Source organism: Melozone crissalis, unplaced genomic scaffold (assembly GCF_028551555.1).
Source record: "Melozone crissalis strain CALT ecotype California unplaced genomic scaffold, PUWL_Pcris_2 ptg000033l_1, whole genome shotgun sequence".
Classification (NCBI taxonomy): Eukaryota; Metazoa; Chordata; class Aves; order Passeriformes; family Passerellidae; genus Melozone; species Melozone crissalis.
In genome coordinates, this window is record NW_026535811.1 from 6278678 (window position 1) to 6292721 (window position 14044).

A 14044-nucleotide genomic window follows, 5' to 3' on the forward strand; every position below is an offset into this window, starting at 1 on the left:
CGAGCCGAGCCCGGGGGTCCGCGGCGCCCGGCGCGGCCGAAGCCCTCCCGGCCCCCGGCCTCCTCCTCCTCCCGCCGCCGCCCTCCTGCCGCCGGGCCGGGGCCGCCTCCTACCTGCATCTCCCGGGCGCCGCCGGCGGCAGCGGCAGGTGAGCGGGCGCCCGCGGCGGGCACGGGGCTCCGCGTCCCGCTCGGCGGCGTCGCGGCGGCCGGAGACCGCGAGGGGACGCACCTGCCCCGGGGGCCGCCGCCCCGTCGCCGCGCCGGGCCGAGCCCCCCGCCGGCTGCGTGAGGGGAGCGGGGGGACGCTGCAGGCGCTGCCCTCGCCGTGCCCGCGGCGGCGCTGGGCTCCGGCAGCGGCGGCACCGAGCGCGACTCCCGGCCGAAGTTGGCGGCAGCGGCGAGTGCCGGGCCCGGGAGGTGCCGGCGGATCCCGGGGGCTCCGGCCGCCTCCGCCCCGCCTCCCCCCGCCCCGCACCGCCCCCCGCGCCCTGCGCCCGCCCCGCCGCGGGCACCGCCGCCGCCGCCAGCGGGATGGGGCTCGCTGGGGGGCCCGGGCGGCTTCCCCAGCCGGGGCGGGCGGGGGCCGAGCTGCGGGGCCGCCGCCGTCGGGGGGGCCGTGCTGGGGAGCGGGGCAGCGGCGGAGACGGAGCGCGGCGGGGACGGAACGCAGCGGGGCCGAGCGCTGGAGGCCACCGGGCTGGCTCCTTCCCCCGGCAGCCCCCGCAGGGACACCCGGGTGCCGCTCGCTCCCAGCGCATCCTGCCGGGCTCCCTCCCTGTCTGCCCGGCCCCGTGCCCGCCGCTTCTCGCTGTGCGGCTCACGGGCACCCCGCTCTTGGGGCTCCCGGCCCGGGACACAAACGTGCTGGGAGCCAAAACCCCTCCGGTGCGGGCAGCGGGTTCCTGGCCCCGCCAGCGCAGGGCTGCTGACCTGGTGACCCGCTGCTTCATCTCAGCAGGGATTTTGGCATCTGCCTTCCAGCGCGGGTGGGCGGCTGGTTTGCAGTGAAGGTGCGAATGAGGCAGAGCCCGGCTCGGGGATGCTGTTGAAATTGACTGGCAAAGTTTGGCAGAGGAGACAGAGCATGAAGCTCTTGATGGGGCTGGCACTCAACAGGCACATCCATCCCTTGCGTGCAACACCAGGAATCACACTGGGGGCTGTCCCCCACCCTCCTTCCCATAAAACTTCACAGATTCGCAGCCAGATCCCGTTCTCACTTTTCCTGGCAGAAGCAGGAGTAGCTGCAGAGGCATTAGCAGGATCACTGTGAATTTATGTTGGTGTAGCTGCGAGCGGTGCCTACCCCCGGGACTGCTGGGCAGCTCCGTGCATGGAGACAGGATTTGCACGCCTGGTCTCCGAGCTTGGTGGCAGCTCTGCAGCAGCCAGGAATTACACTTGTTGTGTCCAGGCCCCCATCTCTGGGCCCCACAGCGTCAGGCATCCAAAGTCCCCACACCACAGGAGCTGCAGGGCCTCATACGCAGTGCAAGGAGTACCTTGCTGCTCCTACACGTACACAGGCTCACACATGTAAGGATCCAATTGGAATTGCATCAGGGAGACATTTGGCCCCCTGGAATTCCTCAGATTTGTACTGGCTTGGGACAAAATGCAGCTTGAGACACACACGGACACGAGCATCTTGTTTCAAGCAGCTCTGAGCATCCATTTGGGCCCAGGGTGGAAATACATGAGCATTTCTAGAGGAGCAGGTAAGTGTGTGAGTACAGGCTGCACACTACAAGTAATTGAAGGCTCCAACTGTCTTAATTTATGACCAACTGCAGCAGTGTTTCCCATCACTGCAGTCATTAGTGATACTTTCTTTTAATGGGAATGGGAGATAGAGGAGGTACAGCTAGAGGTAAATAGTAACCCAGTGTTTGTGGCAGGAAATAAGGAGCCATTGTCCCCAGTGCTGTCTAACTAGAAAGATAATAGTTGGTACAGCAAATGCCAACTAATTAGAGGGCAAAGGAAGTCCTGAAATTGCAGCTGGCTGCAGGAACTTTGAGGTGCCAGCTTTTTTTGCTCAGAGGTAAAGCCTGTTTACCACATGGGCTGCTGTTCCCTGCTTGTCTGTCGAATTTCAACTTGCCCATTGAGCCTGCACAGAGGAGAGGCGGGGTCCATCCTCACAGGAATCCTCTTGGGGCTGGCACTGCTTCACACCCCGGGATGGTGCCTTAAATCAGGGTCCGAGGGAGCAGACAGGGAAGGCAGAGCCACTGGAGCACCAGCAGAGGTGGTTGGGCAGCACTGGATACACGTGTTCCTTAAAACCTTCAGCTACGGCCATGTGGATCATTCCAAAAAGAGACCAGGTTATTGAAATACCATTCTGGCCTCAGCACAGTCCATGAGGAAGATGGGAATTCCTGCGGCTTTAATCCATCCTTGGTGCCTCCATTCCTGCTGTGATGGGATGAGAAGGGCCATTGGGGATACATACGTGTGTGTCAGGGTGTGCTGGGTGCCAGGGGGGGCAGGAGGGACAGCTGGGGTGTGCATCCCCAAACTGTGTGGGAGTGATTTCCCAGCTGACCACTTGGAGAGCTTGAGAAGAGGTGAAGTGTCCTGAGAAATGAGGAACCAGCAGGAACGAGGGGCATGGCCCATCTCAGAGGTCTGTGTCTCACCTTGGCAGTGCTGCCACTGCTGAGGACAAAAACCCCACAGAATGAGTTGGTCATGGTGCTGGTGTGGGTGGGTGATGGCAGGAGAGCACCTTTACCTTACTGTGTCCTCTCTGCTGAAATGTCTTTGTTTTCTTCCTTCTTTTATCCTGGTCTCCCCCACAGGATTGCTTTGTCCTCCACCAAAAAAAGCTTGCAAAAAGCAGCTTAACCTATGCAGCCCCCTGGAAAGCTGTTTTATTTCTCTTCATCTCACTGGGACATTCCTATGGCTCCAATTGTCCTCATGCTCCTCCTTCTCTTCTGCTACATCTCATGTCTGTCCCCTCCTGGTCTCTGCTAGCTGTGAGGAGGAAGAGGGTGGGGAAGTGCTCCCACCATTTGATATGTGGAAATCCTAAGCTCACTCTGCAGAGGAGAAGAGCAATTTAAAATGTATTAAGGGATATAAATCCCTCTCAGTTAAGGGCTGGACCCTGCAGAATATATGGGAAAGCAGGAGACCTTATCACTAGAAACTCAGCCATGTGGCTACAACTTCTCTTAAAGCAGGTGTAGCCCAGTCTGTGGTGCCCATGAGCTCTCATCTCTTGGGAAGTTTCTTCCATCCCTGCACAGTCATCTTCCCCCTGGTCAGCCAATCCTGCATCCAGGGTAGAGCTGAGGCAGAGATGATGCCTATCCTGGGACAGCTTTCAAGGAGAAGGAATGTTACATGAAAGAAGCACAGTGAATATTGTGGTTTTTTGTCCTGTACCACTTGCCCCTGGTAGGGGCAATGCCTGTGGTGGGATTACTACCAGTAGTAGAAGCAAGTGAAAGGAAGTGGATTTATGAGGAACTGGACACGTTTCCAGCAGAGAGATTGTCATGAGTCAAGGTGGAATTCACTGAATAAAAATCTGGAAATGGAAAAAAAACCCAAATGTTGAGCTCCTGCCAAAGGAGAGCTCGTTCCAGACAAGCTACCTGATCTGACCTGCCTTGCAGGTGTGAAAACCTTCATTGACCCAGCCCCACATTCCCTACCTGCCCTTGCAAACCCCAGGGGAAAGCAGCACCTCATTCCAGGCGCTGTCCTTGTGGGAAGCAGCCAGTTTTCCTTGGGGCGCAGAGCTCACGACCTGAGCATCTGTGGCACTCCACAAAAGGAAATATAGGCTAAACATCTGAAACATTTTCCAATGTTGACGTCTTTCAGATGATGGAGTTGTCTCCCTAGGGACACGTGGATGCTCCACTCCTTGAGTCAGAGGGGCAGGACCCGACAGTGCAGGGGAGGGGAGAGGCATTGTTGGGAACCTCGCTGCTCCTGGACCAGGGAGAGACAGCAAGGGGGGGGAGAGGAAATGAATTAGATGACTTGAATCATTTCCAGCTCTAATTGCTATGATTTTGCAGTAGTTTTCCCAGCCCCAAGTATAACATTAACCATCAAAGCACGGCTTCACTCACGGTCAATTAAACCAGGATTCATCTGGCTTGACATCACCAAGAAAAATCCATCCTGGACTCAGGGACACCCTGCTCCTGAGAAAAGACAGGAGCCAGGCTGGGGCTGGTCCCTGGTCATCCTGTGGGACAGGCAGAAGCTCCTGGACATCTCCAAGTATTCCCTTTCCTTCTGCCAGCACAGGACACAGAGGGAATGCAGCAAGTATATGATGTGCAAACACCTTTCCTCACCTCAGTGATGCACTGGTAGGGTCCCTGGGATTGATCTCCCCACCTGGATGGTCCTGCTGGCTGGGGGGCTGCTCCAGAGGTCAGATGAAGACAGACAGCCTGCAATGCTGGCTGACCTGTGCAGCCCTGCCAGAGCCAGGCTACCTCTCCACATCCAGTGGCTACACTTTACCCTCTGTCCAGTTTGCCCCTGGCCTCCTGGTCCTCCAACATGCAGATCAAGGGGTTCAGTGTCTGGAGCTGCATTCCTGAATGCCAAGGTCCATGGGGTGGAGAGCAGGCCAGGGAATGGCTCTCCCACTGCAGCTCTTCTCCTTGCTCTTCCTCCACAGTCCTGGTGCAAAGGGGTGAGCCAAGCCATTCACTGGGTTTAGAAAACCAAGAGATGAAGTAACAGGAAGCCCTTGTGAAGACTCTGGGGTTTGAAGGGCCCAGCAGTGACCAGGATGACCTGGTGGCAGCTGCGGGGTGAAGCCCTGGCTTGCCTGTCTCCATGAGTGCTGGTAGCAAGGCTGGGGAGAGCACGGGGAGTTCAGGTCTCCTCATTTAGCCCTTTAATCATTAGACAGGCACTCCCAGCAGCAGGTTCTGTGGGCTGGCTGGGTTAAAGTGTAACTGCCCCCCTCGGCGGCCCCGCCAGGATCCCTGGCTCCAGGCTCCCCCCGAGTGCCACCAGCCCTCACTGCGGCTGGCAGGGACAGCCCGAGCACAGGCATGGACAGGGCCCTCCTAGGGTTTGTTCCATGGAGCTGGGAGAGCTCCCCCATCCCTCCCTTCCTCCTGTGGACAGACAAGCATCACCTGTCCCAGGGCACTGCTGGGCAAGGGGACAGGAGGTGGCCCTGCGGCAGCCCAGGGTCCCAAGCCTTGGCACAGCTCCGGGGTGTGGGGAGGCACAGGGCCACAGCCATAGCCAGACAGTGAGGCAATCTGGCCCTGAACTTCCCTCCTCTCACACCAAGGCCCTCAGCCTCTTCCACTTGGCTTAAACCCCGAGGTGAGGAGTTGTGCATCCTTTCCAAAATCTTTATCGGCATGAATGATGAAATCTCTGGATATTCTTATTGTCCTTGTGAATGGCTGATCCTGCTCTGAACTCTTCCTTCTTGGCCTCCCCTGCTTCCTGTGGTAACGAGCTCTGCAGTGCAATTAAACCTGGGCTGTGCTGGTAACCTGGCCCCCTTCAGCAGGGCCACAGCTCTGTGTGTGTGTGTGCAGAGAGGTGACAGTGCCCCTGGCCCCAGGGCACAGCCAGAGCTGGGGCTGGCACCCGGGGCCCCCTCAGTGCCTGACTGCCAGGGAGTGAGGAAACACAAACTCCTCCCTGCCCCACGCAGAAGGGAATGGCTGCCCTGCCAACCCTCTCCCTCCAGATTAGTGGAGTGATGCTGAAGTGCCACAAATCTGGCAAGAAGATGTCTCCCAACAGCTGAGCATCCACAAGTGGTTTGGGGGAAAGTGCACACGAGGCTCTAGCTGGGATCCGTCAGAGACAGATGAGCCCCAGCATCCCCTTCTCCTGCACCTTTCCTTACCTTTCCTTTCCTTGAAATTTCCTTGAAATTTCCTTTCCTTGAAGTTTCCTTGAAATTGCCTTTCCTTACCTTGAAATTTCCTTTCCTTGAAGTTTCCTTGAAATTGCCTTTCCTTACCTTGAAATTTCCTTTCCTTGAAATTTCCTTTCAATTTCCTTTCCTTTCCTTGAAATTTCCTTTCCTTGAAATTTCCTTTAATTTCCTTGAAATTTCCTTGAAGTTTCCTTTCCTTGTAATTTCCTTTCCTTTCATTGAAATTTCCTTTTTCTCTTGCTCAAACAATCTTCCATAATTTTTTCCTTTGAAAGGCAGGCAGGCCTCTGGCTGATGAGAGGGAAGGGGATTATTCTCCTGATAATCACTGGGATTTTTACCACACAGCAGCTTCAGCTAAAGGAGGAAACCAACACCATTCAGACACTGCATCCAGCTTTCCCATGGAGCATGGAGATCCTTGGGGTCACGTGGAGGCTTGTGGAGGGCAGAACCCCACAAACCCCAAACCCCAAGCCCAGGGTGAGAGCCATTCCCTGGGCTTGCCTGGTGCCTCTGCGTCCCTGCTGGCTTGGGCACTCCCGGCTGCAGGGCCAGCCTGGCACCCTGGTGGCCCTGGGGACACACAGGTGACGCAGCTGGCTCTGGGGAGGGTGCCACGTTCTCTGTGGCCTGGCAGGTGCAAGGGAAGGAAATGAAATGTGCTGAGACACCAAGCCAGGAGGGTGCGACCAGTGCCGCCCTGCCACCAGTGCCACCAGTGTTACCAATGCCACCAGTGCCACCCTGCCACCAGTGCCACCCTGCCACCAGTGCCACCAGTGTTACCAATGCCACCAGTGCCACCCTGCCACCAGTGCCACCAGTGTTACCAATGCCACCAGTGTTACCAATGCCACCAGTGCCACCCTGCCACCAGTGCCGCCCTGCCACCAGTGCCACCAGTGTTACCAATGCCACCAGCGCCACCCTGCCACCAGTGCCACCAGTGTTACCAATGCCACCGGTGCCACCCTGCCAGCAGTGCCACCGGTGCCAAGGACAGTGTTAGGAGGTGTCAGGACTGGCGGTGAGGCTGCAGAGGGAGGATGAGGGCAGCAGGCAGAGATATAATGTGTGTGCCAGGGCTGTGATTGCTGCTTCTGCCTGGGAGGGATGTCACACAGCCTAGGGACAGGCACTATTTACAGCCTGTGAAGCCACAGCGCATTTCCTGTTTTTATTTCTAGGTCCCACAAATCCCAGGGACAAACTGGAGAGTGTCAGCGAGGCCCTGCAGCTCCTGGCTGGGCTGCTCTCAGGTCCTCCTGCAAACCAACCTGGTGACAATAAAGCCTTTGTATGAAAACCACTGAGTTTTGTAGGCTCCAGAGTGCCCTTTGATGACAAATGCCTTTGCTTAATAGTCTCACCTTCACAAGGGAACACAAATGCAATCCTTTGACACTGAAGCTTCTAAATAAATGAATAAATAGAAAAATAGCATGGGTAAAACATGGGCTTACACAAACACCAGCACTAAAGGAGGCAGAGGTGGAAGCTACAATAACCAAGGCACCAGTGCAGTCACAAGAGACAAAGAAGGAAGAAGCCACATGGCAATAGATGTCTTGCTTCCAAGGCACTCAGATATTGCCATGAACATGGTCCTGGGCTCAGCCACCAGACAAAGGGCTGTGCATGGACACTGATGCTCCTATGGCACATCTCAAGGGCTTGTTCATGGAAAAAGTGTGTGTGTCTGTATGTATTTACACATGCTAGAAACTAAATATGTAGAAACCAATGGGTTCTAGTTCAGAATCCTGTCATGTACTCTTGCAAAGGTAAAATTAAAAACATCAGAGTTCCCCCACGTAATTTAAGTGCCATCTTTAACTGCAATTGTCTATGCATTCTATATTTTCTGTGGTTGACATCCTGAAGTGATGACTTGGAATTTTCAGCTGGAGACATGGATTTTCCAGGATGTGCACAGCACCTACCTGCTAACACCACTTGTGGCATCTGAAGTTACAGCAAATCACTAAATGTTTCATCACATCCTGGGACTGTAATTATACACACCTGCAAAAAACCAGAGAAAAACTCCCCAAAAAACCCAAAGCAAAAAAATCCCCAAACCCAGAGAAGCCCACAAAAATGGAAGGCACCATGATTCATGCCCAAAACACATTTGCTCATGTGCTTAATATCTTGTTTTTTACTCAGGGGGATTCCTGTCTCGTCTCAGCTTCCAAAGGTGCTGCCTGGGAGGATCTTTTTTGTGGATTTGATTCTTGTTTTTGAGCATTTGCTGTTCACTGAAGCTACATTTTTCTGTATTTCCCTCCAGCAATGAGAGCTGGAGTTCTCTTTTTTGGGTTTCTTTTTCAGGTAAATTCAGATGAGGACCCCCTTTCCATCACAGGGCTTCAGGGGCTGCGTTTGGAAGAACCAAATGTCATGGAAGATTGTAACCTTGTGTTGACACCAAGACACAGCTTGTATATAATCCCTTTTATAGCAGCATGACTAACATCAGGCACAGAGATCTGTGGAGAGCAAATAAGATTTTGTGAGGTTCAGAGGGCCCAGACCTGCCTCTTGTGGACCTTCATGAGGATATAAAATTGGGTTTTAGGGGGCACCACATCACTGTGGTGAGTTATGGGAACCTTCCCAAGCACACGGCACCTAAACCCCATCATCAGAGGCACCTAAATCCCACCATCAGAGGCATCAGGGCTCCATTTAAAGGCCAGAACTGCAGCTGGCACACACTGACAGAGCAGGGGGAGCTGGCCTTTGGCACATCTTTGGCTGATCTGCTCTGTATTTTCTTATATTTCCTCAGCTCTTCCACGTTGAGAAGGTGTTAGCAGTTAATGGGGCTGCAGTGTGAGTGTGCTTCAGGACACCTGGATCAGATCAGGTTTGGCTCCAAGCTGGCCATGAGCTGGTGGCTGTCACTGACTCTTCACACGTCCAACACCCTCCCAAGTGACCTGTGACACCTCTGTGCTGAGCGGCGCCAGGCTGCAGCACACCCACAGCCACACAGCCCCATCCATCCTGCCTGGACTCGCCCAGATCCCATCTGGAGATTGCACACCCAGCCATGAGCCCCAGCAGCGGAGCTGTGCTGAACAAGGGCTCTCAGCAGGAACACAAAGCAGGCAGAGCTGGCTTTGTCACCCTCTGAGCCCCTGTCACTGCACAGGAAAGCTCTGGCTCAGCGCTGGGCTGGCTCACCTTGCTGCACAGACCCAGGACTGGTTTCACCATGAAGTCATGGTCCTGCCTGCCTGTCTGTCTGTCACTCACACAGAGGAAGCCTCTGGTGATATTAGTCTGCAGCTCCACAGGTGGCTTTGATCCGCTCCTCCGACAGAGGAGCACAAACCATTGTGTTACCACTGCTGTTGTCAGGAGTCATCACTTCATTAACTAAATGTTCCATTCACTTCATTAATCAAATGAGACTTCCAACATTAACTAAATGCTGGAACCCAGGGCACAGGGAATATTTCTCTGAGGGGTCCTGACTCCCAGGGAAGCACTGCCTTCAACCTTTGCCCATGGAGAAAGCTTCCAAGACTTTGGGAAGGATTGGAGTCCACAAGTGTGTGAAGTAGATAATAGAGAATAGTGTCGTTTGTCACAGGGTGAGAAATTTAGAGTTTTGGGATTTTAGTATAGAGGTAGATAGGGGACAAGATGGAGGATCTTGAGCTTCTTCTTCTTCTGCTCCATTTCCTGCAGTGTTGGTGGCACAGGGTGATTGGCTGTGGGAAGCCTCAGTGCAGAGGTTACAGGGACAAAGGATTAGTTATTGGCGGAAAGGTAAAAATAAAATATGTTCTAAGAGTTAATTGGATAAAACAGCTTTAAAGGACCATTTTTGCTGTACTTTCTTGCATGCTAAGTCTGCTGCAGACAGTGTGCTGAACTTCTGGTAAGACAACAACAAACAGTAACTTGAAGAGCGAAAAAAGTCCTGTGTGTCTCTCAATCCTGGCACAGATTTGTTAAAAAAAGGTTTTCCACCACCAGGGGAGTCTATGGGGTTCTGAGGGGCAGCACAACTAAAGGGGGAATTAGGGCCTCCAGCCATAATAAGGGTGAGGAGCAGCTTTTCCCTGGCACCTTGAAGTTACTGAGCTTGGCTTGGGCTGCTGGGGCAGACTGCAAGGGCTGCCATTGCACTGGGTGCACCACATCTCCAACATCTCCATATCCACCATCTGGCAAAGTGCCATCCTCATGGATTTACACACAAGAGAGTAGCTCCCCAAATAAACTCCTTGGTAGAGTCACAATTATTGAGGAGTCACTCAGGCATCAGACTGGGTGAGAGCAGCAGTGCAGACACTCACTTGTGATGCTGTGCTACAGCTGACCCTCCCTGGCTTTGGTGGGTGCCAGGAGCCTCAGTGGGAGCTCCCTGGCTGCTCCTGGCTCCCTCTAAAAACCACCTGACAGTCACCACCTGGATTGGGAAAACACACCTGAATCCAAAATATGCTACTTTATAATGAAGGACATCAGCAAAAGTGGCAACAGTTCAAAATATCCCTAGAAGGAGCTTTCTCAAACTTCCATGATTACCACCACCACCACACTCACAGTAACTATTAATGCTAAATTAATTAAATCACAGATGAACGGCATCAACAGCTCATTGAAGTCATGTGGAGACTAAAAAAAATGAGATGCTGAAATTAAATTTACCTCCTTCTGCACTTTGCACTCAGTCTGCAAATCCCATGAGCATGTACTGCACATTCCCTGGTCACTGAGTATCCAGCGCAGCACTGTGCAGCTCTTTGCAGCTGCAGCCTACAAGTGTCTGCAAAGATGTGCCCCTCCTGTGATGTGCCAGTCACTTCAGCTGCCAGGCAGTCTCAAATATTTCATATGGGACTTCGAGAAGGGCTCGTGTTGCTGCCAGGAATGACCTGGCTGGGAAAGTCAATGTGCTTTGCAGACAATAAGGAAGAACAGAGCAAGAACATCCATTTACCTCCACTTTAATAGCAAATCATATCTCTGAATTCCTGACAAGCCTCAGGCAGTCCACGGTGTGTGATCACAGTGAAAGCTCAGCTCTGTGGCTGAAGAAACAGAACTCCTCTTTGCTAGGGGAAGAGTTGGGCTATCAAATCCACCAGAAATAAGTGGGGGCAATTACAGGTCAGAGATTTGGGCATGGGGAAGTGCTGGAATGCTCAGGGAGCAGCAGCACCAACAGGAGCAGCCCTCCTAATGTCTCAGCTACCACTAGCATGAGGGATAATTTAAAGAACCAAAGTAATGAGAGGCTTGAGACAGAGAACTGGTGGTCTTGGATGGCAGCAGTGGTAGGGTTTGGACAATTACCAGTTCAAAGAAATCAATTCATCCTGCACACTTAATGAAGGGAGCATCTAGCAAAAAAATAGTTACATAAATACCTCACTGAAAATTGCATCATGGGCATATTAGCCACGAAGTCATGTAGATTTTCTGATTTCCAGACCTTTGCCATGGCAGGTTTGGCATTCCTGAAGCGTGGTTTCCAGTGTATTTATGTATGATCACACAGATGGGCACAGACACATACATCCATATGTGCACTTCAGTGCACTGGGCTACAAGAGGATGCTCTGCTTAGAGCTAAAACCAGCTTCTGTGCATTATATAAGAAAGGCTAAGAGCGTTCATATACATTCCAAGACTTGTGGTTCCCCAAAATGGTGTGCCCTTACAGAAAATGAAGGGTTTACTCAAGCTGAAGTAAAATCCTTTTAGGATGGGTTTTCAGCTACAGCAGCCACCCATCCTTTTTAGCAATACATCAAGAAGCCAAAGGTTTTTTTAACTTGCCTTGTCATGAGATTTGAGTCCTTAGCCATTTTTGGAGCTGAATTCCCACTGAAGTAAGCGACAGCTTCACACAAATGGGCTGCAGTACCTGGGCCTAAATATTTAACTTCTTAGTCAACCTTCTAGAACAGCTTTAATGCTTGCAATTGTAAACAGTGGGAAAAAGCTACTGCTCGTGTACTTAAAACCAGATGGACACAAAGCCCACGCCCTGAGAATCACTTGCTGTAAGCCCACAGCTACACCCAAGCTGGTCCCAGCTGTTCCACTTGTGTTTTATGATACATCACCAGGATATTCAGAAATAAGGTCTACCAACACAATGTCTATGCCTCTGCTTGCTTGATATGCAAAAAAGTTGCTTGCACCTAATTTTAGTACATCCACCTACAAAACATTTAGTTTCCCAGGTTATATGTCCTACTTGAGCTTGAGGGTTTTTAAAGACATTAAAGAAAGAGGGCTTTGGCTATTTGCCTGAGATTTCTAAACATCCTGAAGCCCAGTGAGAAGATCTACTTGATGTCTCAAAATCCCAGCCTAAAGGTCACTAGTCACATACAGATCATTAGCATGGGCAATTGGCTTTAATTACTGTTTTGGGGTAATCTTTGGAGTGGCTGATGCCCCCCTACAGCTTCAATCCACACAAGCAAAAGGCATCTGCAGCACAAGCGCAGCAGATCCTGTCAGAAATGGGAGATCCTAAATATGTAGCTTCTCCCAGTGGATTGCAGATGTGGTTTCAGCAGTTTCCCTGACTGGTGTGATTTAGAGAAGCAGGTTTTCCCAAGCCATCCTGGCTAGAGCACTGCAGAAGGCCCATGTTTAATCAGGAGCCTGGGCAACACAGGGGCTGTGCGCACCCCTACAAACCCCTCTGCAAGGGAAAATGTTTCAAATCTGTGTGCTTGATCCCAGGGCTGACAATTTGCTGTTTCCACTGCTGCCTCGCCTGTTCAGTGTCACAGTAGCTGCAGTCAACACAGACAATTCTGTTCAGATGCCTCGTGTTTTACTGCACAATGCATGAAATGTAACCTGATAAGGCACAAAAGGCGTTTGCATCTTCTCTTTTCAGCACGAGCAGTGTTATTCTTATGGGCCATCCAAAACATGAGTCAGCCTGAGGGGACACGGCCCTGCAACTCACCCAGCAGCAGAGCCAGGGCTGCAGACCTCAGCTCAGCTCTCCCTGCAATGTGCTGCCCTCCCTGCTGCTCCTCACTCAGACTCTGCCCTTTCACTGCTCCTTCAGGAAGGACAAGTCCTCCAGGAGTGGTGTTTGTGCCATTTATCAGACTGATGGGTACCTTGTGGTGCAGTAACTGGTTAAATTTACGTGGCATGTGGTTTCATTCAGCTGATCTGGACTGTGCTGCAGAAGCCAGGCACACCCTGGCCTGACAGGAATCACGAATCCCCTCCTCAGCCAAAGACGCCTGAGCAAACATAAACCAGACTGGGAACCAAGGGGCTGATGGACTCTCTCTGTCAAAGCTCCTGAGACCCTTAATCCCCAAGCATCCTTTTTCCACACACTGCTTTACATGCCTGATTGAAGCCCAAGTGATTGAAATCCAATCAGCAAAGGGAAGGGAATGTCCAGGCACTGAGATCAGGATGCCTGTTCCTGTTACACATCCAGTCACTTGTACTGAAACAAGTCAGGACCTCAAGAGCCTCATGAAATGATGAACTGAGGAAAATCAGAAGGGACAAGGCCAGCAAGAAAGCACAGAGAAAAACTGACTCTACAGACAGACAGAAGGAGAAAGAAACGGAGAGAAATTGGTTAGAAAGTGTCCCAACTTGGGGAGGTCTGTGCTGTCAGGGCTTCAGGATAGCTGCGGAGAATCTGGTGGAGCATGTTTAGCATGGACATTGTTCTACCCAGTGTTGCAATGCTATTCTCTTTAGACAGTCAAAAAACCCCAGAAAAATGAGATTTTTTATACTGACATTACTCAGGCATTTCTCATGTCATCAGAACACGTCTGGAGAGTGGACACTGGGTAGAGCCCATTTCCACCGGGGCTGCAAGAGAGCACAGCTCATCCCATGCCACAAAGCCATGACTCTCCTCTGCTCCTGAGGGACAGGAGCCACATCCAGGTTTCACCAGGAACATGTTCAATAGGGCAGTCTTGCTGGCCTTCCCACAGCAAGGCTTTCCAGGCACGTTGCTCTGGGAGATGTGATCCTGACATAACACGGGATGCACATCTGGAATTCAGTCACCCATCAGCAACAGTTCAGTCACTGACTTGGGAAACAGGCAGGAGAGACAAAGGGGACAGCTGACTGTAACAGCAGCTATTTTATCTCCACTCACCTC